Source organism: Cricetulus griseus (assembly GCF_003668045.3).
Source record: "Cricetulus griseus strain 17A/GY chromosome 1 unlocalized genomic scaffold, alternate assembly CriGri-PICRH-1.0 chr1_1, whole genome shotgun sequence".
NCBI classification, from domain to species: domain Eukaryota; kingdom Metazoa; phylum Chordata; class Mammalia; order Rodentia; family Cricetidae; genus Cricetulus; species Cricetulus griseus.
In genome coordinates this window covers 171,310,518-171,336,754 of record NW_023276807.1, presented here as the reverse complement: position 1 = coordinate 171,336,754, position 26,237 = coordinate 171,310,518, and the positions used below count along the sequence as shown (strand labels likewise).

General features: G+C 41.5%; 1 protein-coding gene and 1 non-coding gene across 2 annotated transcripts in view; both read right to left on the bottom strand.

Moving 5' to 3' along the window:
• Synpr (synaptoporin) overlaps window positions 1-26,237 on the bottom strand; it is a 334,876-nt gene that overhangs the window by 271,480 nt on the left and 37,159 nt on the right. The window lies entirely within an intron of this gene.
• Trnak-cuu lies at window positions 21,817-21,889 on the bottom strand. Its single transcript has one exon. It is a non-coding gene; the product is annotated as a tRNA-Lys (tRNA).

Genomic DNA, 26,237 nt, shown 5'->3' with positions numbered 1-26,237 from the left:
CTAAGTCTGCACGCAGGTGCAGAGGACCCCTTTAAAAGATAGGCCCCTGCCCATTTACGCTCTCTGTCCCGCTCTCTGTGCGCTCTGTTCCCCTCTCTCTGTTTCCCCGCTCTGTCTCTCTATGGCGACCGGCCATGGCGGTCAGCCATTTACCCTGTTCCTCTTCTTAGTCTCCCCATTCTGCCGGGCCTTATAATAAACTTATAGTCAATATGTCTGTCTCAGCATTTCTCTTTTCTTCTTTTTAAACAAAAGAATAACAGGATGTCCTTCTGTATATATGTTTCTCTTATTGGTTGATGAATAAAACACAGATTCTCCAGTAGTCAGGCAGGAAGTATAGGCTGGTCTATGAGACAAGGAGACTTCTGGGGACAGGACAGAGAGAGGTTGCAAGGAAGACACCATAGAGCTGCTGAGGGAGCAAGATTCTCCAGTAAGATAAGGCCATGTGGAAATACTTAAATTAATAGAAATGGGTTAATAATTAAGACAGAGCTATCCAGTAAGAAGCTTGATCTATCAGCCAACCAGTTTATAGTTAATACAAGCCTCTGTGTATTTATTTGGGGCTAAATGGCTATGGGACCAGGTGGGGCAGAACCTCTAACTTCACTCATGTGTTTGAGTGCTTGGCCTATAGGGAATGGCACTATCAGGAGATGTGGCCTTGTGGAGTAGCTGTGGCCTTGTTGGAGGAAGTGTGTCACTGTGGAAGCAGGCTTTGAGGTCTCATATATGCCCAAGGGACATCCAGTGCAGCATAATGGAGAACTCTCAGCTCCTTCTCCAGCACCACGTCTGCCTATACACTGCCATGATTCCTGCCAGAACAATAATGAACTAAACCTCTGAAACTGTAAGCCATCCCAATGAAATGTTTTCCTTTCTAAGAGTTGCTGTGATCGTGTTGTCTCTTCACAGCAATAGAAAGACATGGTCAGAGTGTAACACTTAGCTGTTATCTGCAACATGGAGTAAGGGTAACCATAAGTTATTTCTTTAAGGATGTAGATTATTTATGGCCAATTAAAAGCCATGTAATAACTAACACAGAGTGAAGCACAGTGGTCATCTCTGTCTTCCCAGTTATGGACGAACTGAAATAGGAGAGTTACTTGAGCCAGGAGTTTGACACCAACTGAGCAACAGTGTGCAACTGCATCTAAAAACAAATACAAAAAAAAAAAAAACCCACAAATATTCTAAGTTCTGTGATATAAGCACTATTATTATTCTACACTTTGAATAACTGAGGTCTGCATATTAGCACAGAATATGGTTATCTACTCTGTTTCTTCTGCAGAATCACTCATGAAATAAAAATGAATATCCTTCCATTTATATCACTAGAAAGCCTCTCACAGCACAGTCTTTGCCCAGCAAGTGCCGTGTAGGAAGTTGGCATTTCAGGGCTTTTCTGAATAGTCCCATCTGGATGCTTAGCTTGAATGACAGTCATAATATCAGAAGCATCAGAACATAGAATGTGTTATACCATACTTTTCACTAATGACCTCTCAATGATAAGGACAAATCATACTTATCTAAATCATTTTCAGAAAGTGAAACAATAACTAATTATCCCATGTGCAAAATCTCTATACTAAAGAGTCAAATGGATCCACCAGACAGTTCAAGGGTAAGTGATTGCTGTAAGGCCTGACCATCTACTCCAACTCTAGGAGCCAGGGCGGAAAGAGAGAACCAACCCCCCAAAGGTACTGACTCCCACAGGTACTCTGTGTGTTAGAAACAAGCACATGATAATCTAGGTGTCATGAAAGGAGCAGAGGGAAAGTAGCTCAGAAAGCAAAATCTTTTTGCAAAGAAATGGGTGGCAGAAGCCAATCAGGACGGAAAGTCACTTGTTTTCATTCTCACATAGGTGGAGACTGGGTATTTTCCCTGTTGGCTGAAGTGTGACATCAGGTTTCCAGAGATTGACCAGTTTTAAAGGAATGAATGCAAAAGGAAATGAAGGAAGGAAGAAGGGTTGGCCATTCTGGGCCATCAAGTTCTGGGAAGGCAAGGGTGCCTTTGGGTAAAGAAAAACTTTGCATAAAAGTTGAACAAGCTAGAAGACCAAAGGTGGGAGAGATTTATGAGACATTGGCCCTTGCCAGGCAAGGTATCTTTGATAGGAAAATAAAGCAAAGCTATATCACATGTACCTGTGCACACTCACATGCACATACAAATACATTAAACACAATTTTATAAATGAGTGAAGGCATCATAATAATATGTGACTGTGTTTGTGAATTGGGGAAAGTTCCACTAATGAGTTATTAATGTTAAATTATAGACCAGCATTTTGTTTTTAATCTTAGATTTATTTATTTTATGTGTATAAGTGTTTTGCTTGCCTGTATGTCTATGTACCCAGTGTGCCTGATGTGCTAAGAAGAGGGAATTGGACCCCTGGATTTGGAGTTACAGAAGGTTATGAACAAATATGTGGGTGCTGGGAACCAACCCCAGGTCCTCTGCAAGAGCTGTGAGTACTCTTCCATTCTGGGCATTTCTCCAGCTCTGGTCAGGTATTTTCAAATGTTAGGAGCTTGTAACTGTGAAGTGATTGAAAGGGGCTTATTTGATAAAATAATATGGATGTATGGGAAGAGTCATAAGAGAACACTTTTTGGACTACATTGGCCGACAAGGACAAGTTTCCAAGGATCTGATTCTTTAGATACATGTGAATTTGTCCTTCTAAATTCAATTTGTGTCTTTCTTCTTAGGCCACCAAGATGGACCACACAAGTGGACTATCTTAGGTTCTGCTCTGAATGGGATTTAGTCAATGGAGCCCAGCAGAGGATCAAGGGATAGGGAGAAAGGAAATAAAACGAGGACTCCCCAAACTCTTCTCAGTAAGGTCATCCCAACCAAGCCATGCCACTCACTGAAATTCACTATTCTTCCCTCCTTCTGTGTACCTGAGAAGTTCTAGGAAAGAAGCTGCACTTCTGGTATTGAATATTCCACAGAAGCTGATTGATGGATTAGAACTTCTATGATTGTGAAAGGTTAGAATGTTGCAGGTCCATAGGCAAATATCCCTGGCTATCTTTCTCTTGAGTAGACTAGACTTTCAAAAATAAATAAATAAAATAAAGCACAGCTGAAACCCAAGTCCACTTCTCATTGCATAACTGATGTATCTATCCCACTCATCACTAGATAAGGAGAGAGGAAATGTGTGGACAATTGTGTCAAATGCAAAAGGAGTATTCCATGTCAAAGGACTGCTGGTATTTTGTTACCCACCCCTACCCCCCCACACACACATATACCTTTTTTTTCCTCTTTTAATACCAAGCTTGTTATCAGAGGCACATTCTGTGGACTGAAAAGGTTTATTACCTCCCATCAAAATGTTAGACAGGAAGATTTTAAACTGAGCTCCACATTATGAAAGGCCCTTCTTCCATCCTTCCTTGTATGGAGCTTTGAAATGATTGCAAATGAGTTGCCTAGGAGCAGTGCAGTTCACAGTAATGGTGTGCATCTGTGGGGCTTTGCTCCAGGCGTGGCCGAATTTACATCACTAAAAACTCTGCAATTACAGCTCAGCCCTTCCTTTCCGGCAGGCAGACATCAAATAAGAATTGCAACTGCAGGTTTCCTGCCTTGGATTAGTGCCAGCAGCCTGAGTCATCACCCCAGACATCTGTAGAACATTAAACCCTACCCTTGTCCTCTACTCTGAACAATGGTTTAAAACTCTGACAAAACATATGGCCAAAGCCTTAAGAACTTTCTAAAGTTGAACATCAAATCATAAGCTTGCAATGAACAACTTCTGATGTAAATACATGGTATTAAAAAGCCTCATGTTTTGGACTGGAGAGATGGCTCAGAGGTTAAGAGCACTGACTGTTCTTCCAGAGATCCTGAGTTCAATTCCTAGCAACCACATTGTGACTCACAAACCATCTGTAGGTCTTCTCTTGGTGTGCAGGGAGAACACTGTATTCATAGTAAATAAATAAATCTTTAAAAAAATCTCATGTTGGACTCAGTAGTTTCTTTGACAATACAGCAGAAAGCCCATGTGTGAATCAGATGGTTTTGATAATCTCAACTCTATTTCAACCTCTGTGTTTCAGGAAATGCTATGCTAGACAACATCAAAGTTCCAAATTTGATAAATGATTTTAAAATATGCATCTTTATCTATATATGAATTCCCCCTTCCATTCACTCCCCATCTTTTTTTTCTCTCCTGCTTCCTATCGCCTAGGGAATAAGAGGCAGCCTGAATGGGCCACATCTGAATGGGCTGTCTTGGATTCTGTCTTCAGCTGAACTCAGTCAATGGGAAGCCAGCAGAGGATAAAGTGATAAAGGAGAGAGTGAGGTCAAGGAGATGGTTCCCCAGATGATCAGAAAAAGAAATAACTGCAGAAAGCCCCACAGACAGCAGATGGCTGTTTGCCCATCAGGCAAACCAGGATGGCTATTGTCCTGAGTAAGCTATGCCAGAAACATAAACAAACATGCTTGCTTTCCCACAAGGTCAGAGGTTATTGAACAACAATAATTTCACAAGGTGCCATAGTTTTATTGACAGCAATTAGTCAGGTAAGCTTGCCTACCTTGGTAATCTGCCTGAGACAAATGCAGGTTCTTTTATTCTAAACTTAATGACTAATATTAACTCTTCCATCACACAGCACTTTGGTAAGTCAGTCTATCTATCTATCTATCTATCTATCTATCTATCTATCATCTATCAATCATCTGGTTTACAGAATGAGAATGAGTACAAGTTGAAAAGGTTACAGCAGAGTTCCAGAAATGCAATAGAGTCTGCACTGTTAAAAAAATAAGCCCATGCCAGTCCTGAGGAAGAAGCTGTTGCTGTGGAGATTGGGTCACAGAGAGGGTCACAGAGAGTCAAAGTGGAGGGGAAAATCTTAGTTGGGCATAGAAACAAGAGGGCAGAATCCAGAACCTGGTCTGGAGCAGGAATGGCAGGTCTAGGTTTAAATGGGTCAGCAAATGGGGGGGTGGGGGAACAGATAACAATCAGTCAAGTAAGGCACACCCACAGTAGGGGCCTGAGATGGGGGAAGTCCCAAGGACAGTTAGGAGCTCTCTGCCTGTCAGTCCTTCATGCACATAGCAGGTATCAGAGGACAAGTTAGAGTGAGGCTGTATTAATCAAGGTTCTTTAGAGGAACAGAACAGATGTAGTGACTCTATATATTTTTAAATATACGTACATTTAAAGGAGAGTTATTAGAGTGGCTACAGGTTGTTGTCCAGCTAGTCCAACCATGGCTGTCTCATGATGAAAAGACCAACAAGCTGGCTCAGTTCACAAGGCTGGGTGTCTCAACTGGTCTTCAGTCTACTTACTTTGCAAGGAGGTTCTAACACCAGTGAAGGAATGCCTTATCAGGTTGGATGAACTTGCCAGCAAGAATGAGGAGAAACAGGCAAAGAACAAAAGCTTCTTTCATTCATGTCCGTTCACATGGGCAGCCACCAGAAGGTGTGGCCCAGATTTAGAGTGGGTCTTCTGACATCAAGTGATTCAATTTAGGGAAGGTCCTCCCACCTCAAATTATCCAAACAAGGAAAATCCCTCACTGGTGAACTCTGTTGCTTGGGTTTTAGTTGACTCCATATATAATCAAGTTGACACCAAGGTTAGCCACCACAGCAGCTTTGTCATTGCAGTGCTAAGTGTCACCATTTTATGGATCCATATGAGAGAATGACATTTGTTACTGGTTTTCTGTGTGTGGTGGTTAGCAAGAAAATGGCCCCCAATGGGAGTGGCACTATTAGGAGATGAGGCTTTGGAAGAAGTGTGTCACTGTGGGAGCAGGCTTTGAGCTCTCTTCTCAAACTTCACTCTGTGTGACTGTCAGTCGACTTCCTGTTGCCAGCAAGACGTTGCCAGCAAGATGTAGGACATTTGGCTATTTCTCCAGCACCATGTCTGCCTGCATGCCACCATGCTCCCAACCATGATAGACTTAACCTCTCAACTGTAATCGAGCCACCACCATGTGCCCCTATAGTGCTAATTCACTCTGATAAGTATATAGGGTGGGACCCTTCCTGCTCCCAGGGGTAAGCCATTTATCAGTCTATGCCATGTGAGTAGTCCTGGTCTGGTGGCCGTGTTTGTAGATCCACTCTGGTAAGCAGTCTTTCCATCCTCAGAATGAAGTAAAAACCTGCTTGTAGAATGCAGTCAGGTTTCACACAGCATGGCATAACTTAGAATATGATGGAGCATCATCTCAACTATATCTCACCTAGCATGGTTCCTCCTATATCCCAACTCTACTTCTTTCTGTGTATCAGTGTCAGTCCCTGAGATCCAACCCACCATTCCTATACAGAAAGGACTACAAGAATTTCATACCCTGTCTTTCAGATGCCTATCTCCACTACAGTCCTCCATCCACAGCAGTCACAAAGATCTTTCATAAATAAAAATCCAAGCGTAAATGACATTTTCTTGCTTTAAATCATCAAGTGATGCTTTGCGATATTCACCTGTGGTGGTTCAAATGGGATGTTCCACATAATGTTGGACATATGAATACTTGGACTCCAGTTGGTGGCTGTTTAGGGACAATTAGGAGATGTGTCCTTGCTAGAGTTAGTATGATCCTGGGGACAGGCTTTGAGGTTTTAAAAGACTCATGCCTGTAGCCACATTTTTGCCTGAGGACCTGTAGTAGTGGCCCTTGGGCATGGTTACAGGTGCAGACATGATTAGATAAGGGGAGAGGATTGGAAATCGGGGTCCCTTTTAGGTCATGGAGAACGTCAAGGAGGCAGGGTCTGCATCCTTTGAGCTGGAGCACCTCGACAGTCACTTGTTTCTGTATAAGTTCTTTTCCCAATAAAACACCACCAATTATTCTACTGGCTCTGGTTAATTTATTACTACAGCTATACATGCCTTTCCCAGTGTGTTCTGCAGCCCCTGTTTGGAGTTCAAGATATGAACTCTCAGATGTTTCTGCTGCCATGTCCCATCCTGCCGTCATGGACTATCACCCTTTGGAACCCAAAGCTCAATTAAACACTTACTTTTACAGGTTGCTGGAGTCAAGGTGCTTTACCACAGCAATAGAAAAGTAACTAAGTCACCACAATCACATCTGGATTGTTCCTGTGCTCCAAAGACTGCATTTTAGGACCTTTTCCTTATAGAAGGAGAAAGTGCATTCTCTTATCCTCTCACACACCAGGCATGCTGTCTTGGTGCTGTGGGTAAATAAGCCATAGTAACAACCACAGTCCTTAGTTCACACTCTGCATTATACATACACTTGCATAGGTTTTGTTCAGTGTCTTGTATCCGTTACAGTATTACACAATGCATCTGGGGAAAGATTTAAGTGTTCCTAAAAGTCTGTGTTTGGCTTGGTATACAACTGCCAGGCTATCTTTCCTGATGCATGCCCAGTAGGGAATGAGAGTCAGGGAATGAGAGTTCCCATGTCCAACATCCTCCCTAGCACTTGCCATCTTCAGCACTTTTTAATGCGGCCATTCTAATGGGTATGCAATTCTCATCCTGCTTTAATTTCATTTCTCTAAGGACCTATGCTGTGAGCATCTTTGATGCTCATTTGTCACCTGTGTCTCTCCTGGCCAGGTGTCTAAGCAGGTTTTAATGAGGTCATATTCCTCTTGCTGAATTTTAGTCATTATGACTTTTGAATACAAGAATATTGGATTTATGTCATACAAATATTGTTTATTACTCTATAGCTTGTTATATATTTACTAAACACTGGCTATCATGAAACAAACATTTTCTTCTAATTGGAGTCCAGCTTTTCCATTTTTGCTTCCATGGACTGAACCTTTGCAATTTTTTCTAAAACTTATCATTAGGGCTATGATCACTGGATTTTCTCTCTGTTGACTAGTAGAGGTTTGATGTTATCCACTTTACGTCATTTGGGTTTATGTTGTCTGGGTTTATGTTTTTGCATTTGGATATCCATTTGGTCCTGTACCATCAATACAGAGAATATCTTCCCTCACAGGCCAGCTTGAAGTTCAACTTTAGACATGGAATTTTCAGATTATAAAATCACACATTTACAATTGACAAAGGATGACCAGTAGTAATTTGGTGAACATCTTGACTATTTTATTAGTCTTTGTGCATCTGTGTTGTCTCCTCTATTATCAGTACTAGTCAATGCAATTTTTGGTCTCACATCAAAGGAGAAATCCATAGTTACAGTCTCTGGAAAATACTATATATTCTCTTTTATAATCTCAATTTTGCACTGATTTTCTATGTTATACTTTTCTTGGTTTTGCATGCATTTTAGTAAATTGTAATGTTGAGACATTTAGGGTATTTTTCTAATATTTCTAAGTGTGATTAAATATGGATCACATCAGAAGAGTGGTCTTGAAAGAAAACTTCACACCTCTCACTGCCATGCATTGTGTGTATGTGGGAGGTACTGAGACAAGAGGATCATAAATGCAAGGTCAACCTGGGCTACAGGGACACTGTCCCAAAAAACATGAGGAGGGGAAGGGAAGTAAAGGAATAAACAAACTAACAAATAAGAAACAGGCGAGCAGAACTGAGAGTAAACAGAGACATTGGAACAGAAGTAGATGACCAAGAGGGATGAGGGAGTTGTGTATGTTAAAAGAGTATTTGGTCAGGGCTACTTAGGCCGGATGCATCCTTCAGATGAACACACTTCCCAATGCCACCCATTCCTATGCTGCAGGTTAAACTAATCAATGAAAAGGAAGTCTCCTGGCAGGTCACACTGTGACTCTGTTGCACCAGATACTGTACTTACAGAGATCATGTTACACCTTGACTTGGTGATTCATAGCACAGGGTTACATGTAGTGCACCCAGTTACCATTGAGTTCAAGAGGCTGCATAGTATATGCTACCTGTCAAGGGTCATCTCCCATTCTGGAATTATACCTCTGTTGGGGATGTTTGTATACTGTCTGAAGATGTATTTGCTGTGATTGGTGTAATAAGAAGCTGAACAGACAATAGCTAAGCAGGAGATATAGGTGAGATTTGGGGGGAGAGAAAAGAAGAGGAGGCAGAACAGCCACACAGGAGACGTCGGGAGACATAGAGAGGAAACAGGAGGTGCACGATGGAAGAGAGGTAACACCACGTTATAGAACATATAGATGGATATAAATGGATTAAGTATAAGAACTAGGTAGGAACAAGCCTAAGATATAGACCAAGCTTTCATAATTAATAAGTCTCAATGTCATTATTTGTGAGCTGGCTGCCCAAAGAAAAAATCCAACTATATACCTCCTTCTGGGAGCAGGTCTCCCCCCCCCCAGCATATGCTAGTAGAAAAATATTAACAGCTACAAAAATATCAAAAGAAATGCTTGCCTGTAAAAAGGCCAGACCAGGAGTGGCTGGAAGGAAATATCAATTATCAGTTAGCCCAAGATTCAAAATGTATGTGATGTGTTTTCCTCCTGGCCTAAATGTCTGCAGCCACACACAGCCCTTCCTCTCCTTTCCACCTCCCTCTCTTTGCCTCTCCTTCTCCCCCTCTTCTCCTCTCAACATATCCCTCTCATTGTGTGAGTTGCTTAGAAATTCAAGGCTGAATACTGGAAGGCAAATAAAAGACAATTATGACAATGGCTATTATATGCATACCTGATCTCTGTTAGTAGAATACTTTGCCACAGAAGGCAAGGCCACCTTTAATCCCAGCACTCGGAAGGCAGAGGCAGGTGGACCTCTGTGAGTTCGAGGCCAGCCTGGTCTACAAGAGCTAGTCCAGGACAGTCTCCAAAGCCACAGAGAAACCCTGTCTAGAAAAACCAAAAAAAAAAAAAAAAAAAAGTCCACATTCAACTCCCACCGGACTGACCTGTCTCTCATAGCAACCACCTCTCAGCCACACCAACCACATGGGGATTGGTGGTGTTGACATGGGTGTCACTATATGAAAGAACCCAAAGCTTCAGACCCATGGCAATGGCATCCACCTGTGCCAGTGTTGACAGTATCTGCAAAAGCTAGTGGTTGCAGTTCCCTCCTCCTGCAGGTGCTCATGGTTGTAATCTGACACAGCTTCCCTACAGAGACTTCCCATGAAGACTAGCCAAACCTCCTTCTTGTGCAAAACACAGTAAATACACTGAGTTTCCAGTTTGCATAGAGACTGCCCCACATCAGAGTGAGAACAGCCCACCCGATCCCACCTTTTTCTGTATGGGTCTGTTGTTTTTTCATTCCTTAGTTGCCCAAGTCAGGTTTCCTGGACCAAGCCACACACCACTTGGTAGCTCCCTTGTAGGTGTGCCGGATTCTCAAACCACCCAAAGCCACCGTTTTGATTTTAAGTCCTGAGGCAAGCCATTCTTGATGGGGGTCTTATTGTCTCTGTTCCAAGTTTGTACCTGCAGGCAGGTTTTATGGACTAGAAAAATTATGTACTCCTGTTCCTGAACACCACAGTTAAACCATTTGCATTCTGTGCTCCTTCTCTGCTCAGTAAAGCAGTTGTGAGCCAAAAATCATGAATTACACATACTGGAACAGCACAAATTATTCTAAACTAACAGCTTTGTTTTAATTCTGAGTAGTAAGTAACCCAACACTAGATGGCGCTAATTTCTCTATTATTGTAGACCATCTAATTTTTTTGGCGGGGGGGGGGGGGTGGATGCTGAGAGCATAATTTTTTTCATGTTATTGGATGTATATCTGTACAATTTGTTTTTTATTGTTTAAATTTTTTAAATTTCGCATAGTAGTCCCAGTTTCTCCTCTCTCCCCTTCTCCCATTCCCCTACCTCCCCCCATCTCCTCCCATCCAGTCCTCATGGATAGAAGGCCTCCCATGGGAAGTCAACAAAGTCTGGCATACCAAATTGAGACAGGACCAAGCCCTCTCTCCTGTATCAAGGCTGAGCAAAGTATCCCACCATAAGGAATGGGCTCCAAAAAGCCACTTAATGCACACTCATGAGACAATTCCTGCTCCCACAAACAGACCAAACCACATAACTGTCACCCACATTCAGAGGGCTTAGTTAGATACCATGCAAGATCCCTAGCTGTCAGTCTAGAGTCCATGAGCTACCATTAGCTCAGGTCAGCTGCCTCTGTGTGTTTCCCAATCATGATTTTGACCTCCCTTACTCATATGATCCCACTTCCCTCTCTTCAACTAAGCTCCAGGAGGAGCTCAGTACAGTGCTTGGCTGTGGGTCACTGCCCCTGCTTCCATCAGTTACGGGATGTAGGTTCGATGATGACAATTAGGGTAGTCACTAATCAGATCATAGGGGAAGGCATCACCATCCCTGACTTCAAGCTCTACTATAGAGCTATAGTCATAAAAACAGCTTGGTATTGGCATAAAAACAGACAATTGTATGAATATAATCGAATTGAAGACCCTTGTATTAATCCACATACCTATGAATACCTGATTTTTGACAAAAGAACCAAAATTGTACAATGGAAAAAAAGAAATCGTCTTCGACAAATGGTGATGGCATAACTGGATTTCCACATACAGAATATTGCAAATAGATTCATATCTGTCCCCATGTACAAAACTCAAGTCCAAATGAATCAAAGACCTAAACATGAATCCAGTTACACTGACCATGATAAAAAATAAAGTGGGAAGTAGCCTTGAATGCATGAGCACAGGAGACCACTTCCTACCCCCCCCCGGAACTGTAAAGTAACTTAGATATTTTCTTTTTATTATTATTATTATTTATTTAAATTAGAAACAATCCTGCTTCATGTGTCAATCCCAGCTCCCTCTCTCTCCTCTCCCCCCCCACCATCCTCCCCAACACTTCCTAAATATAACACTAGTAGCACAGACATTGAGAGCAACAATTAATAAATGGGACTTCCTAAAACTGAGAAACTTCTGTAAGGCAAAGGACACTGTAAATAAGAGAAAATGACAGAATGGGAAAAGATCTTCACCAACCCTACTAGACATCAAAATACCAAATAACCCAATTAAAAACAGGGTCCAGACCTAAACAGAGAATTTTCAACAGAGGAAATTCAAAAGGCCAAAAGACATTTAAGGAATTGCTCAACATTCTTAGCGATGAGGGAAATGCAAATAAAAATGACTCCGAGATACCATCTTATACCTGTCAAACTGGCTTAGATGAAAAACACTGATGACAGCTTATGCTGGAGAGGATGGGAGTAAGGGGAACACTCCTCCACTGCTGGTGGGAGTGCACACTTGTACAACCACTTTAGAAATCAGTATGGCAGTATCTCAGAAAATTGTGAATCAATATACCTCAAGACCCAGCAATACAACTTTTGGCCATTTACCCAAAGGATGCACAATCATACCACAAAGACATTTGCTCAACTATGTTCATAGCAGCATTATTAGTAATAGCCAGAACCTGGAAACAACCTAGATGCTGCTCAACTGAAGAAAGGATAAAGGAAATGTGATACATTTACACAATGGAGTAAAAACAATGACGTCTTGAAATTTGCAGGCAAGTGGATCTAGGAAAAAAAAAAACATCCTGCATGAGGTAACCCAGACCCAGAAAGAAAAACACAGTTTGTACTCACTCTTAAGTAGATATTAGACATAAAGCAAAGGATAAACAGGCTACAATCCACAACCCAAGTAAGCTAGGTATAAAGGGAGACCCTAAGAGAGACATCCATGGAAGGCCCAGGAGGGGAAAAATAGTTAAGTTCCCCAGGGTAAACTGGGATGGGGGATGGAAACATGAGGACCAAGTTTGAGGAGGGGAGGAGGGGGAGAGAATTGAAAGAGATATCTTGATAGAGGGAGTCATTATGGGGTTAGGGAGAAACCTATTGCTAGGGAAATTCCCAGGAACCCACATGGATAACCCCAGGTAAGACTCCTAGCAATAGTGGAGAGGTGCCATCTCCTCATTCTTAACACAGCTTGTTTAGAGAATCTCTTCACAAAATATCTCACCTTTATAAGCTCAGTTAAATAGAATGAGGGACTGGGCACAGACAGTGCTTCTGATTCTTAGGCAAGTGACTAAAACCTGAATCCAAGGGAAAGGACATTTGGCTGTTGTTTTTATTTTTTATTTTATTTTATGGGGTGGGGACAGAGTCCTGCTTTGTAATCCAGGCTCATCTCCAAATTAGGATCATTCTTCCTCGGCCCCTTCGAGGGTTGGGATTCCAGGAGAATACTGGCACACCTGGCCACAATAAAATTCTGTAACTGTTTTAAAAGAGACAGCCACTATGAAGGGTAAGCACATGAAAAATTACCCATTTATGCCTGAGCTTTTGCTTTTGTGTTTGTGCCATGTGAGATGGTTCAAAGCAAAAATCTCAGCACTTGGGAGATCAAACCAGGAGGATTTTCCCCAAGTTTGAAATATCCTGTGTGTCATACAGTGAGTTCCAGAACATGTTGGTAAATACATGAAATCCATTGAAAATCTTCTCTTAGCCATTTAGATCCATAGTTTAAAAGAGTCATTTGAGATGCCACCAAGTAAGATGGGCAGAAAGAACGTCCTGAGACAGGAGGATCCAAAGTTAGTTCATTTAAATTGAAAGTTATTGCAATTGGAATCCAGCAGAGAAAGCTAAGATAAGTACTATGGTCAGAGGAAAACCTGATTTCCTCAAGCCTATGCCACCTGAGTTAAGGATACTGGTTTAGGATGTGGTTAATGCTCTGGGGCTGTGACTCTCAGGCCTGCCGCATATCCCCCAGTAGACTGCAGGCTGGAGACATTTGGAGTCTTTGTTATGGGGATGATGGTGTGGGTTGAGGGGGAAATTTCACCAGATTCTATGAGCAGAAGATGAAGATGTTGATAACACCCCACTATTTTCAGGGCAGTGCTACAATAAAGGCCTGGATGGCCCCAAAGGTCTATTATACCAGCACTGATAAGCTCTGGTATCAGATAGCATGAACTCTAAAGCAGTTTGGAGCTTTACAGAACCATGCAAACTCCTACAGACCCTTGATTCGATGTTTGACAGCTGAGTGACTTGGGGAAGTTACTCTAACCTGTCTAACTCTTATTAATAAAGTAAGGATGCTAAACAGCCTGGGGAATCCTAAAGGATCAATGTGTATCAGTCTCATCATCATAGTTATTGAAGTTAAGTCACATTCCTACCTTATTACCTGCTGGTCTTTCTCCCTCCGATAAATGTATTGAGTGCACACTCTGAACAAAGTCCTGCACAAAAGGCTGTGGTACCCCAGAAGGGCCAAATGGAGCCGAGATTTCAGTGTGAGACATCTTATTTCAGAATGCTGGCAAAGTCAAGCAAGCATACAGAGGATCAGACCTGTGAGCATGGGTAGGAAGGGCTAGGCCTCAATGTCAAAGGCAAGGCAGACACCAAAGGGAGAGAGGAACAGAGAAGGCCATCCAGGAAAGTATGGGAATGAATTCCTGAGAAACTTCAGGATGAGGCATGCAACTGTGTAAGTCCAGATACGACTTCCCTGGTTCCTTCCAGGGTCTTGATCTTATTTTGAAATCTTTCCATTGGCGTTAGGCATGGTTTGAAAGTGAATCAATCCACTTAAAATGATAGCATGACCATTTCTTCAGACTAGAAAGTGTGAGTTGGGGTTCTCTGAAGAGGCCACCTCTGTGTGGAAGGTCTTGAAGGCAGACTGCCTGATTAGGGCACTGCAATGTGGTGAGGTGGAGGAGAGACAGAGTGATCTTGGGGTGCTCTGCAATCCCTCAATAGCTATCACTTTCATCCTCTACACTTAATCTAAAACTTTTGTGACTAATGGGTAAAAAAAAAACTTTAAAATGTATTTCTCAGTAGACCACATGCTACTAACAACCTTAAAGCCAAGAATGTTAAAAGATGGTACCTGAAACCCATAGTAGAGCTTTCTCTGTCATCTTCTACTGTCTTCTTCCTGCCTGATGCCCTCTACTGAAGTATTTGGAAAAAGAGTTGATCCCTTTCTCCCAAGATTATATAAAATCATGTGATCTCTTTCAAAATAGAGCATATTACTGAGGGACCTGAATCTCCGTTCTGACATCAGCTCAGAATAAAGTACCACTTACATCTTGGAGCAAGAGCATCATTTTGCATCAATAACATAAGTACCAGGATAGAACACTGGCTTATGGACTGGGGAGATGCTTAATGGTTAAAGGTGCTTGCCATTGAACCTGAAAACCTGAGTTCAATCCTCAGTATCCACATTATTGTAGCAGAGAATCAATTTAGGCAAGTGTATTCTAACCTCCAAATGTATCCTGTGGCATGTGTAGGCCCCCTTCACTCTAAGTACACAAATAAATATTAAATGTGAAAAATAAAAATAAATAGCATTGGCTATGACCCTTCTAATCCCACAGCTCCTCGTGCATGGCCCAGCACACAGGATGCTCGGGGAATGCCTTTTGATTTGTTTGTAGCAGCCAGAGGGGGTTCAGAACCACACTCTGCTGTTTCATAGTTAAAAGGTGTTAGAAGAATCTCTTGCTCTCTATGAGTTTCAACTTTCTCCTTCAAAAGTGAAAGGGTGGGAAGTTCTCAGAACTGCTGAGAATAGAATCTGGCTCATGAAGAGAGATTTTCAAGCTCCCCAAAGGAAAAAAATCCATTTGCAATATTCATGCTCAAGCTCCAGGTTATGTTTAGACTAAATCTAACTGGCAACACTGTTGACAATGATAAAGCCATTGTTTTTGCAATGTCCTGGACTTCAAGATGAGGTGGCCAGCATAAACTGCAAGTTGAATTTGACATGGAGTTCATACTTAAATCATTCAATAACAAATATATCGTGCAATTGCTATAATGTCTTTTTGCCCAAGACTGGACATGTGTCAGTACATTGGGGAACACAGGCAAGGGGTTGCTTTGTAGATGTAATAAATGAAAGGTAGGAAAAACACACACACACACACACACACACACACACACACACACACACACACACACACACACATCAAAAGGCATGCCCTAGTGTTATCACCGCTGCTCATGCTCCTGTTTAAATAAAGGCCACTAACAAATGTGTCAAGTTTATTCAAGCATGGCATAAGCGGGTTTCAGCTCCAGGGAATCAGAGCCACAGCCATGAGCTATGAACTCCCCAGAGCTCACATCAGCTATCTACGCAGATGTTTATCTTGCATGACCGCTGTGCTGGCCTCTAAAGCTTCACAGCCCCCAAGCGCTGCCTTCTTCCCAGGATGCCTGGCTACTATTCTTAGTCACCAGCAATTTTGTTTTTATCTTCATTCCCTTGTCCATTTTGCAAATACATGATTGTGAGTCAATAGCAGAGAGTAGGCATGTTAGAAGAGCTGGGCCTGGAACACCAACCCAGTGATTAAACTCTTGGGCCATGCTGATACATCGCAGAGTTCTTTCTTTAAAATACAGAGCAGTTGCATTTGATATGAAATGGGCTGACTCAGGCCTGTCATGCTAAGCAGGTCACTTAATTGTGGCCGCAAATGCAGCCTGAATAAAAAAATGTTATAGTGCATTCCAAAGAGGGAGAAGAGACTCCAAGCTTAAAGGGAAAGTACAAAGGAATTATGTTGAGAATATTACTATTTTTCTGTTGTGGTTTTGACTTTGGCCTTTACTGCTTTAGTATTAAGTATCTTGAGTGTTATCACTAGTCCTGTGACAAATTTGAGAACTGTAGCATTTCTTAAAAATAACATAAACCTTGGTGATGGGGCCACAGAAATCTATTTTAAATTCAGTATATGAGGTATTCTTCATTTAGATAATGTCACAGTTTATGGCTTGTTAATAAGCTAACAATGTGTGCCCTACTTTTCCTACATGCACATGCCCTAGTTCTTCTCACACATCACTTTTCTTCCATGTCCTGTTACCATTATACAGCATCAGTGAGTTTCCATGGAGAAAGAATGCCAGTCCAGGCATCCCAAAGACGCTATCAGAAAGCTCTCTTCAACCTCTTCCCTTGACAGGCTACCACTGCTGTAACTCCTAAGGCCATCATCTATTTTTAAATACTGGCTTTTAAATTAATTCATCAGGTACTGTACATTCTTTCATATCTGGTCTGCTTTCTTCAATGATTTTGTGTGGAATTCATCTCTATTGTGTGAACTCTGGTGTTGCTCATCTTTTCTTGGAGGTAGTACATCACTGGGGTCTGGCTTTGAGAATGTAAATCCTTGCCTCACCCTCTGCTTCCTTTTGCACATAGTCCCAAGCATGTCTCTGAGAGCAAAATTCTAAGTGAGGAGCTCTGAGCCAGCCTCAGTCTCTGTTGTCTACAGAGTGGGGAAGAGCTAACCCTCTGTTGTCAGATGTTTCCAGACCTTACACATTCTGTTGTTGGTGTCAGTGGACCTTAATGAGTTCCTGAACTGGTTTCTGCCTAGTTCTCTCATTTATAAATTCATATCTACTACCAAAATATAGAGATTAAGAGATACATAGATAGATAATTGATATATAGAGAGAGCAAGAGTTATCAATCATTCTTCATTTACTCTTCACACCTCATTACACAGACACATAATACATGGGGGCCTCACCATTTGTTCTGAGGCTGGGATTCCTCAGAAATGATCTATTAAATGACCATGACAGTGTTTTAGTTTGTGGTTTTGTCATGAACATACAGAAGCACAGAAATAAGAGCTGGAAGTTGGTGGTGCACACCTTTAATCCCAGCACTCCGGAGGCAGACGCAGGCAGATCTCTTTGAGTTCGAGACCAGCCTGGTCTACAAGAGCTAGCTCCAGGACAGCCTCCAAAGCCACAGAGAAACCCTGTCTCAAACCACACCCCTAACAAAAAACAAAAGAAAAAGAAATAAAGTGAATCCCCTTCACAGACCAAGTCTCTCAGCCTTGGATTGTCATAAGGATGGGTGTCCTTAATATCTCATGCTCTTGCACAGTAAGCAGAAATTGGCTGAGAAAGAGAAATGTATAGGTTTACCAGTGTCCTGTTGTTTAGACAGAGTTCTGTGTCAGATGTTAGCTGGGTGGACAATTTCCCTGGAAATGATCATCTAGCAAGACTTCACCTTCCCTGGTTACTTGAGCCAGATTCTAATGGAGACAAATCTAAATTGGCAGATTATCTAGCCTCCATTTTGAGGTGCATCAAGTTTTGGCTAGATGTGTTTACTCTGAGTATAGGAGGTGAGCAGGAGTCTGCCACAAAGAGATAAAGAAGTGGATGTGCTTACTGCCACCAGGATGGTACCCAAGTAAGACCCGCTGAGCTGGGTATCTTCCTGGGTGGAAAGTAGAAATAAATTAGAAAGGTGAATATGGATGTATGTTACACCTGATATGGCTGACACATTTCTTCATTAAAACTTTGCTAGAAGTTTTTTGCTAGAATTTTGTATAGATCAGCAGTTCTCAGCCTTCTTAATGGTACAACCCTTTAATACAGTTCTTCATGTTGTGGTGACCCCAACCATAAAATTATTTTCATTGATACTTCATATCCATAATTTTGCTACTTAGGAATTGTAATGTAATATCTGTATTTTCCAATCGTCTTAGGTAACCCTTGTGAAAGGATCTTTGGACTTTCAAAGGGGGTTGTGACTCACAGGTTGAGAACCACTGGTATAAATGGTGTTTGACAATTAGACCAGAGATTCAAATGACTTTAGTAAAGTTACATTTCTTGCACAACACAAGGGAATGGTGCTTAGAATTCATACCTGTTATGTGCAGGAAACTGCCTGGTACATATAAACGGTCATCACCATTATCTGGAAGATTTAATTAACACCCTGTCTCTTGTTACCCAAGAATTAAGCTGTAATTGTAGTTTCTATTTGGCATTACTATAAATAGTTTTTACTAAGATTTTACTAGCAAAGATTTTTTTCAGCATCTAACATCCTTGGATACCAGGATATTGAGAAGAATACTCACTAGCTGGCCTCAACAAAATAAAAATTGTATTTTTATTAGGTATTCTTTATCAGCCCAAGTTAACATAACAGATAGGATGAGAGGAGAATGACTGCAATAATCAGGAGTGCATCAAGCAAGTTCTCTGATGTTTTTGTAGAAGAGCATGTGCCTCTTGCTTGTATTTTCATTGTATTTCTTCCTGAGGTCCATGGAGAACAGCCATCACCATCTGGCCAGGCTAATTCTGGGAGGCTGCAGCTGCAGCCCAGTGTCTGGCAATCACAGCTCCAGGTTCTTTCCATACTAAGTAGTTGGCTCAAGTTGCAACGTAGCCAGCATATTCCACTGCAGACAGCCTCATTTTCTAATAGGAGATCATCCTTGTCATTCATAAGTCTGGCATTCACATTCCCCTTTCTCCCTTTAGGATGATACATCAGGACTTAGGAACCACATACACATCTTACTTGGGCACACTGTGTTACACAGATGGTTGCAGTCGTTCTATAATTGATCCCTCTGTTTTGATTTTTCTATTTCATAATCCATCTAATTGCAATTCACAATTAACTATTCAGAAGCCCAGATCAAACCCTGTTTTTCCCAGGTCATATTTGCTTTTTGAAACAGTCTCACTGTAGACTGTGATAATTTTGACTTGATTTCTTTCTGCCTTAGATTTCTTCTAGGATTACAGGTGTGGGCTAGCATACTGTGGTGCAGTTATGGCCTTGTGTGGCTCTGGAATAAACTGAACATCCTGGGTTTCATTCAAGACATTTTATTGTCTGCTCCTACTCTTGGTAAGCAGTATAACACAGTACCTAAGAGTTTAGCGGTCACAAGTACTGCCCCACAACAGCACCTTTCCAATAGAACCAAGACATTCTGGCATGCATCTGTTTTATCTCATCAACTAAGGTAGTATGGTCAAGGTTTTAGTCTTCCTAACATCTTCAGAGGGTCAATGAATGATGGTTCCTGTAACTCAGATTCATCCAGCTTCCTCTTGAAAAAATGGACCCAGAAGTTCAGGACTTAGAGGTACATTGTAAAGAGAAGTTGAAGTGGACTGTCTACCAGAAAGTAATATCTAACTCCTACATACCATAATACAGATTACCTTTGGACCTTTCTCATATATTACCATCCAATTGGTAAAAACAATCTTTAGCCAGATGTGATGGTATACTTATAATCTCAGCCCTTTCAGGTTGAAGCAAGAAGATGTAATGTCAAGGCAATGTTGAGCCACATATGAAGTTTATGTCCAGCCTGTGCTACTTAGTGATGGCTATGTCAAGACTTATCTTTGAGTGCTACAGTAATGGGCAATATTTACTTTATGCTTTCCTTTTTTAAAAATGCATGTTTTTAAATTTTAATAACAAATATATATTATTTTGGTGACAAGAAATTTTCAAATACATGTGTTCCATTGGAATACCCATAGAGGTCAGATAGGAAGAGCCCAGAATTGTGTGTGTTCATGAGAGGTAAGATAGAATTAAGTGATATAAAGTATTGAAGAAGAATAATGAAATAGAAAGGTTATTGGGATGAAGGATAGGAGGGCAGGGTGGTGAATGAAATACAAGCAGGGATAACTAACACTAGCAACATTTTTCAAAAGTCATGTGAAAATATACTAGTGTAAAAGCCTCCTAAGTTACATACATCACACATCTATACAAAGTTTAAATGGAGTTACCCACAAAGGGGGGAAATGCTTCTGCTGGACACCACAGACCAACATTTAGAAGTCCCAGTGCCAAGAACAGGTTACCTCTTCTGGAGTTGTTGGCCAGTGGGATTTCCTAGAACCCCAAATATTACGTGCTATTGCTACTGCTCTTGGTCACCCTCCACAACTTGATGGTAAGACCCTATTGTTAAAAACATACTGTGTTATTAAACACAGAGAAATAAAGTCGGTGCACATCTGGAAGCTTCATCCTTACTGGCCAGCTTCCATAGTGCTGGGAGGTGCTATTAATGTTACTGGAAAAGAAAAGTGATCACCAATCTTACCCAGCTTTGAATACTGTGCCTTAAAATAGTGACCAGCCTAGCAAGACATGCCCAGTGGTGCAATCGTGGCATGGGTGGCATGGGAGTAAACAACCACTTTCTTATTGGTTTTAAGGCCAACTCCACAAGTTGACAACTCATATCTAGTACTATTATCAGGGCCAAGAACCTGTGGATATACAGGTCACAGGCCCCGGAAAAGACCCTATTATCATTACTCTGCTAAATGGGCACAGTAGTGAACCCACTCCTAAATGACTTACTGTTGTGCTCAGAGATTAGTGCATTTTTCAACCCACATCAGTATATGGCAATTAACTCAGAGACCCACAGGTGGCCAATGGGAAGAGAATAAAAGATTGTGGATTAGCTACTCCTAAATAGGCAATCAATATCATAATCTCCTCCCATAGTTCAGGGATCACTGTGGAAGAGGGTCAGAAAGACTGCAAGAGCTAGAAGCAGTAGATGACTACCAGGAAACAGTGCTTCCTGGACACTGCAGGGCAGTTGTACATGTGAATTCACAGCAGTTGAGACAGCATGCATAAGACTTGTGCAAGCTCAAGCCAGACAAAATCCCAGCATGGATACCAGAGACAGATACAAAGTCCCACCCACAGCTATGTAGGGAGTCACCCTAGCCCCGCCCAATAGTCCTGGGGCAGGTACCAGGTGGACCTGGGGACTCGCCCATAAGGGCGGGGTGAAGGAAAGCCGGGATGACGTAAAGGGGGCTTCTTAAGGGACTGCACGTGGGGACGGGGCTCGCTCTCTTTGTTCTGGCCACGCTGGCTGGGTTCTTAACCTAGCTCTGGCCTGTGTTTCACCCGGCTGTGCTTGGAAATAAAGAGACCTTAATCCAATATCTGGCGCCCAACGTGGGGCACGAACCCACGACCCTGAGATTAAGAGTCTCATGCTCTACTGACTGAGCTAGCCGGGCCGGTAGTGGTGAGGCTTCTTCACGCCGCCGGTCGCTGGGGAGCTCTTGCGAGCAGCTTTGGTGGCCAGCTGCTTGCGCGGGGCCTTGCCGCCAGTGGACTTGCGAGCTGTCTGCTTTGTACGAGCCATTTCACTGGATGAAAAACAACACAAAGAAGATGCTACGCCCCCGTTCCCCATTATTGTGTATTAGGGTAGTGTAAGCCTAGTTAAGAATAACCTTCTTATTGTTTAGAGTTGGGATTGGAAGAAGGTGTTCAAGTTAGACACTTTTTTCACATGACTTTAAGACTTAGCTAGAATAGACATAGGATGTATCATAGCAGATTATTGTATATTCTTGTATTCCACCCTTATGATTGTTAGTTTTGGATATTTTACACTATTAAGTTTTAATCCTCTCTTAGACTAAAAGGGGAATTGTAGGGAGTCACCCTAGCCCCGCCCAATAGTCCTGGGGCAGGTACCAGGTGGACCTGGGGACTCACTCATAAGGGCGGGGTGAAGGAAAGCCGGGATGACGTAAAGGGGGCTTCTTAAGGGACTGCACGTGGGGACGGGGCTCTCTCTCTTTGTTCTGGCCGTGCTGGCTGGGTTCTTAACCTAGCTCTGGCCTGTGTTTCACCTGGCTGTGCTTGGAAATAAAGAGACCTTAATCCAATACAGCTAAAAAGATATAGAGAATTGGTAGCTGCTGGGAGAGGGGAAGTCGGTTTTCTTTAAGGGTATGGACCTTGATGTGTCAGCCATGCTCCAGGGATGACTATACAGACCAACTGTACTTGGTGGGTTTTAAAAAAATACACAAAGTTGAACTGGGAAGTGAGGTTGCATCTGGGAGTTCGGGGAGGAAATGGATGTGATAAAAACTCTCAATAAAATAATAAAAAATGAAAAAAACATGATTTAGAATTTCGAATTCTAATTCATTTGCTTGTTTGGTGAGTATCAATAAAATGCTAGATCAGTAACAGATAGGAAGAGTACTATATACTCTTCTCAACCACTGCAGGATAAGTTACAGCCATGGTTCTCAATCCCACAGGGTCACCCATCAGATATTTACATTATGAATAATAACAATAGCAAAAATTACTGTAATTATGAGGTAACAATGAAATAATTATATGGTTGGGTCACCACAACATGAGGAACTGTATTAAAGGGCCACAGTGTTAGGAAGGTTGTGAACCACTGGTTACAGGGATACACATTCCTTACTTACTCAGCAGTTGAATCATGCCCCTGGGTTTATTCTAATATTTTACAGGTAAACAATAAGTATTTTTCTTTGCCAATTTTAGAATATTGGCAGAAATTGCATTGCTATCTTCATTTTTTTGAATCTCCAAGTTCATCTGTGAATGGATCCCAGCAGAGCTTTGTCAAGCGGCATGGTTTTTCAACATTACCATATATATCAAATAAGGGCCATTTCATAAGAAAGACTTTCTACATTCATTTCTTACCATCATCAATAATGGAAAGACATACTTTGATGAAAACTATTGAATTATCATTTTTATTATGATTCAGTTGACTGAGAAGTTGGCAGACAACCAGAATTTAAATTAAGAATTCCTAAGGCCAATACAACAAAGCTGAATCTGAAAAGGTTTAGAAGGGCTGCCCAGAAAAAACACCTGGCCAACTTTCCTCCAATGAAGACGATCTCCCATGTTACTTGCCAATTTGTTCATTCATTCATTCATTCATTCATTCATTCATTCATTCATTACATAAATGGTAACAATTGATGCTCCATAAGCTTTAAATATGCATTAGCAATTTTAACACCTTTTTCTGTCAAGATGTTTGCAGGTTTATGGAAGAATAGATTATAAACAGAGAAACAAGCCTAGGGCCTTGTGATTCCTGCCAGATCAGTGCTATCAAAGTAATGCAAGTGTTTTTCCTCTGACGTTCACATGTACACTGTGGCAGATACATACCCATATGCACACAGATACATGCCTGCATACATACAGATACATGCATACACACAAACAAATAAATGTAACTGTCTTCGGATTTCTATTGCTGTGAAGAGACACCATGACGATAGCAACTCTTGTAAAGGAAAACATTTAATTGGCACTGGCTTACAGGTTCAAAGGTTACACCATTATTACCATGGTGGGAAGCACAGCAGCATGCAGGCAGACATGGTGCTGGAGAAGGAGCTGAGAGTTCTACATCCAGCGGCAACAGAAGGAGACTGTGTGTCACACTGGGAGGTACCTTAAGTATATATGAGGCCTCAAAGCCCGCCCCCACAGTGACACACTTCCTCCAACAAGGCCACACCTCTGAATAGTGCCATTCCCTATGGGTCAAGCACTCAAACACACACATTCCTAATCAACCACCACAGTAATAAATGTCTTAAAATAGTAATGTTTTTAACAGGAATATAAGTACTGATGTGGAACATCCATCAAGGTGGAAAGTGAGACTATGAGAGTAAAGTAAGGACTCTAGGGCAGATTCCTGAGAAGATGAAGGGAAGGCGATTCTAGAGGACTAAAATTCAGGCCAAACGTAGAAAAAAAAAATTGGTATGGCCAAACAATTGAACTGAAGCCACACTCTCAGGAGTAGGGCAGGCTTCAGAGAATTTACTGCAAAAGAGGAGGCAGGGCAACTCTCATCATGTAAGGAAGGAAAGAGAAAAGAATGTGTATGAACAAGGTAGGTGATCTAATAGTTTTGACCACAAGGAAGATTAAGGAAGCATTGTCTTCTCTGGGAGTAGGAAATGAATACTTCAACTGACAGATAAATTGCCAGAGTCTGAGAAAATGTGGCAGAGTTTTAAATGGGCTTTCTGAAGGTAGAGGAGAGCAAGGAAGGGAGATATAGAGAGAGGGAAAGAGGAAAAGAGAGAATTAAAATAGCAGAGGAGGAAAAACATATCCATGAGTAAGAGAGAGCTGACCAAGATGATCGGGAGACAATTGACTGAGGAAATAGAGTCACTGGGAGACACCTAGATCCCAACTTGTAGGATACTATGAATTACAGGTTCAATAACAGCAAATTAAAACATTAGCCAACAGGTTACAGAGTTTTAAATAGGGTCAACATTATTTATGTAAATTACATATATATATATGTGTGTGTGTGTGTGTGTGTGTGTGTGTGTGTGTGTGTGTGTGTGTAGGTAGTGATTTTGATGTGTACTTTATTCTGTAGTATTATGATTATTTAAGTAATAAATAACACCATTTGTACTTTCATATTTCTATGTTTTTATAGCCCACTTGCATGTGCATAGTGAGGAGCAACTTACCAGTGGTGACACCACAAAACAAAAATGACTCTCTCCTCTAGTAGCCATTACCCACCAATGATCCCTACTCTGGGGATTTGTCCTTCCACCATCCATGCTGGGATGTTGACAGGCTTGGGCTTGTGTAGGTCTTTGGCAGACAGCTGCATTTGCTTTGAGTTCACAAGTGTAAAGATCATATCATGGTCAAAAGCCAGTGTTTCTCAGTATTCCTGCCCATCCTCTACTCTTTCATTCTTTCCAGCTCTCTTCCATGTTGTTCCCTGAGCCTTGGAGTGGGGGTAAGGGTGAGGTGATATAAGTGTCACATTCAACAGTTGCTTATCCTCAGCACCTTGGTGAAAGGTACTGTCTTTCCTACCTACCTTCTCCTGGTAAAGAGAGCAAGTGTGAGGTCTATAGGGATTAACCAGGGACATGGGCATGTCTCTAATTTCAAGTTCCTACTAATGCTCTTTCACCTTCATTATGTTGAATTCTTTAGATAATTAAATAAAAAGATTTAGAGTGTGTGTGTGTGTGTGTGTGTGTGTAATTGTGTTTGCAATAGGTTTTGGAGTAATTTTTTTATATCATGACGTCCTTTTTAATGATAATGCTTCAGAAATACTTGTCCAGAAATACTTGTGTGTGTATGTATATATATATATATATATATATATTATATATATATATATATATGTATATATACATATATATATATATTCAATATATTCACAACCACAAGCCATTTTTGTATTAGCTATACCACCTTCTTTTTGTCTTTTGAGACAGGATCTCACTATGTAGCCTTAGGAAGCCTGGAATTCACTATGCAGGTTGACCTCAAATTCATAGGAATCTACCTACCTCTGCCTTCCAAGTGCTGGGATTAAAGGTAATCTTTACAGGCACTACATGAAGAATTCTTGTGGAGATCCCAATATATTCCTTCTTTATGATCACTACTTTCAATACTGACCCCTGGTTGTCAGGGGGCAGATAAAATTTCTCAAAATGACAATTGAGAGACCTAAAACATAATTACATCTCATTTGGTTTTGAGCGAAAGATGTTG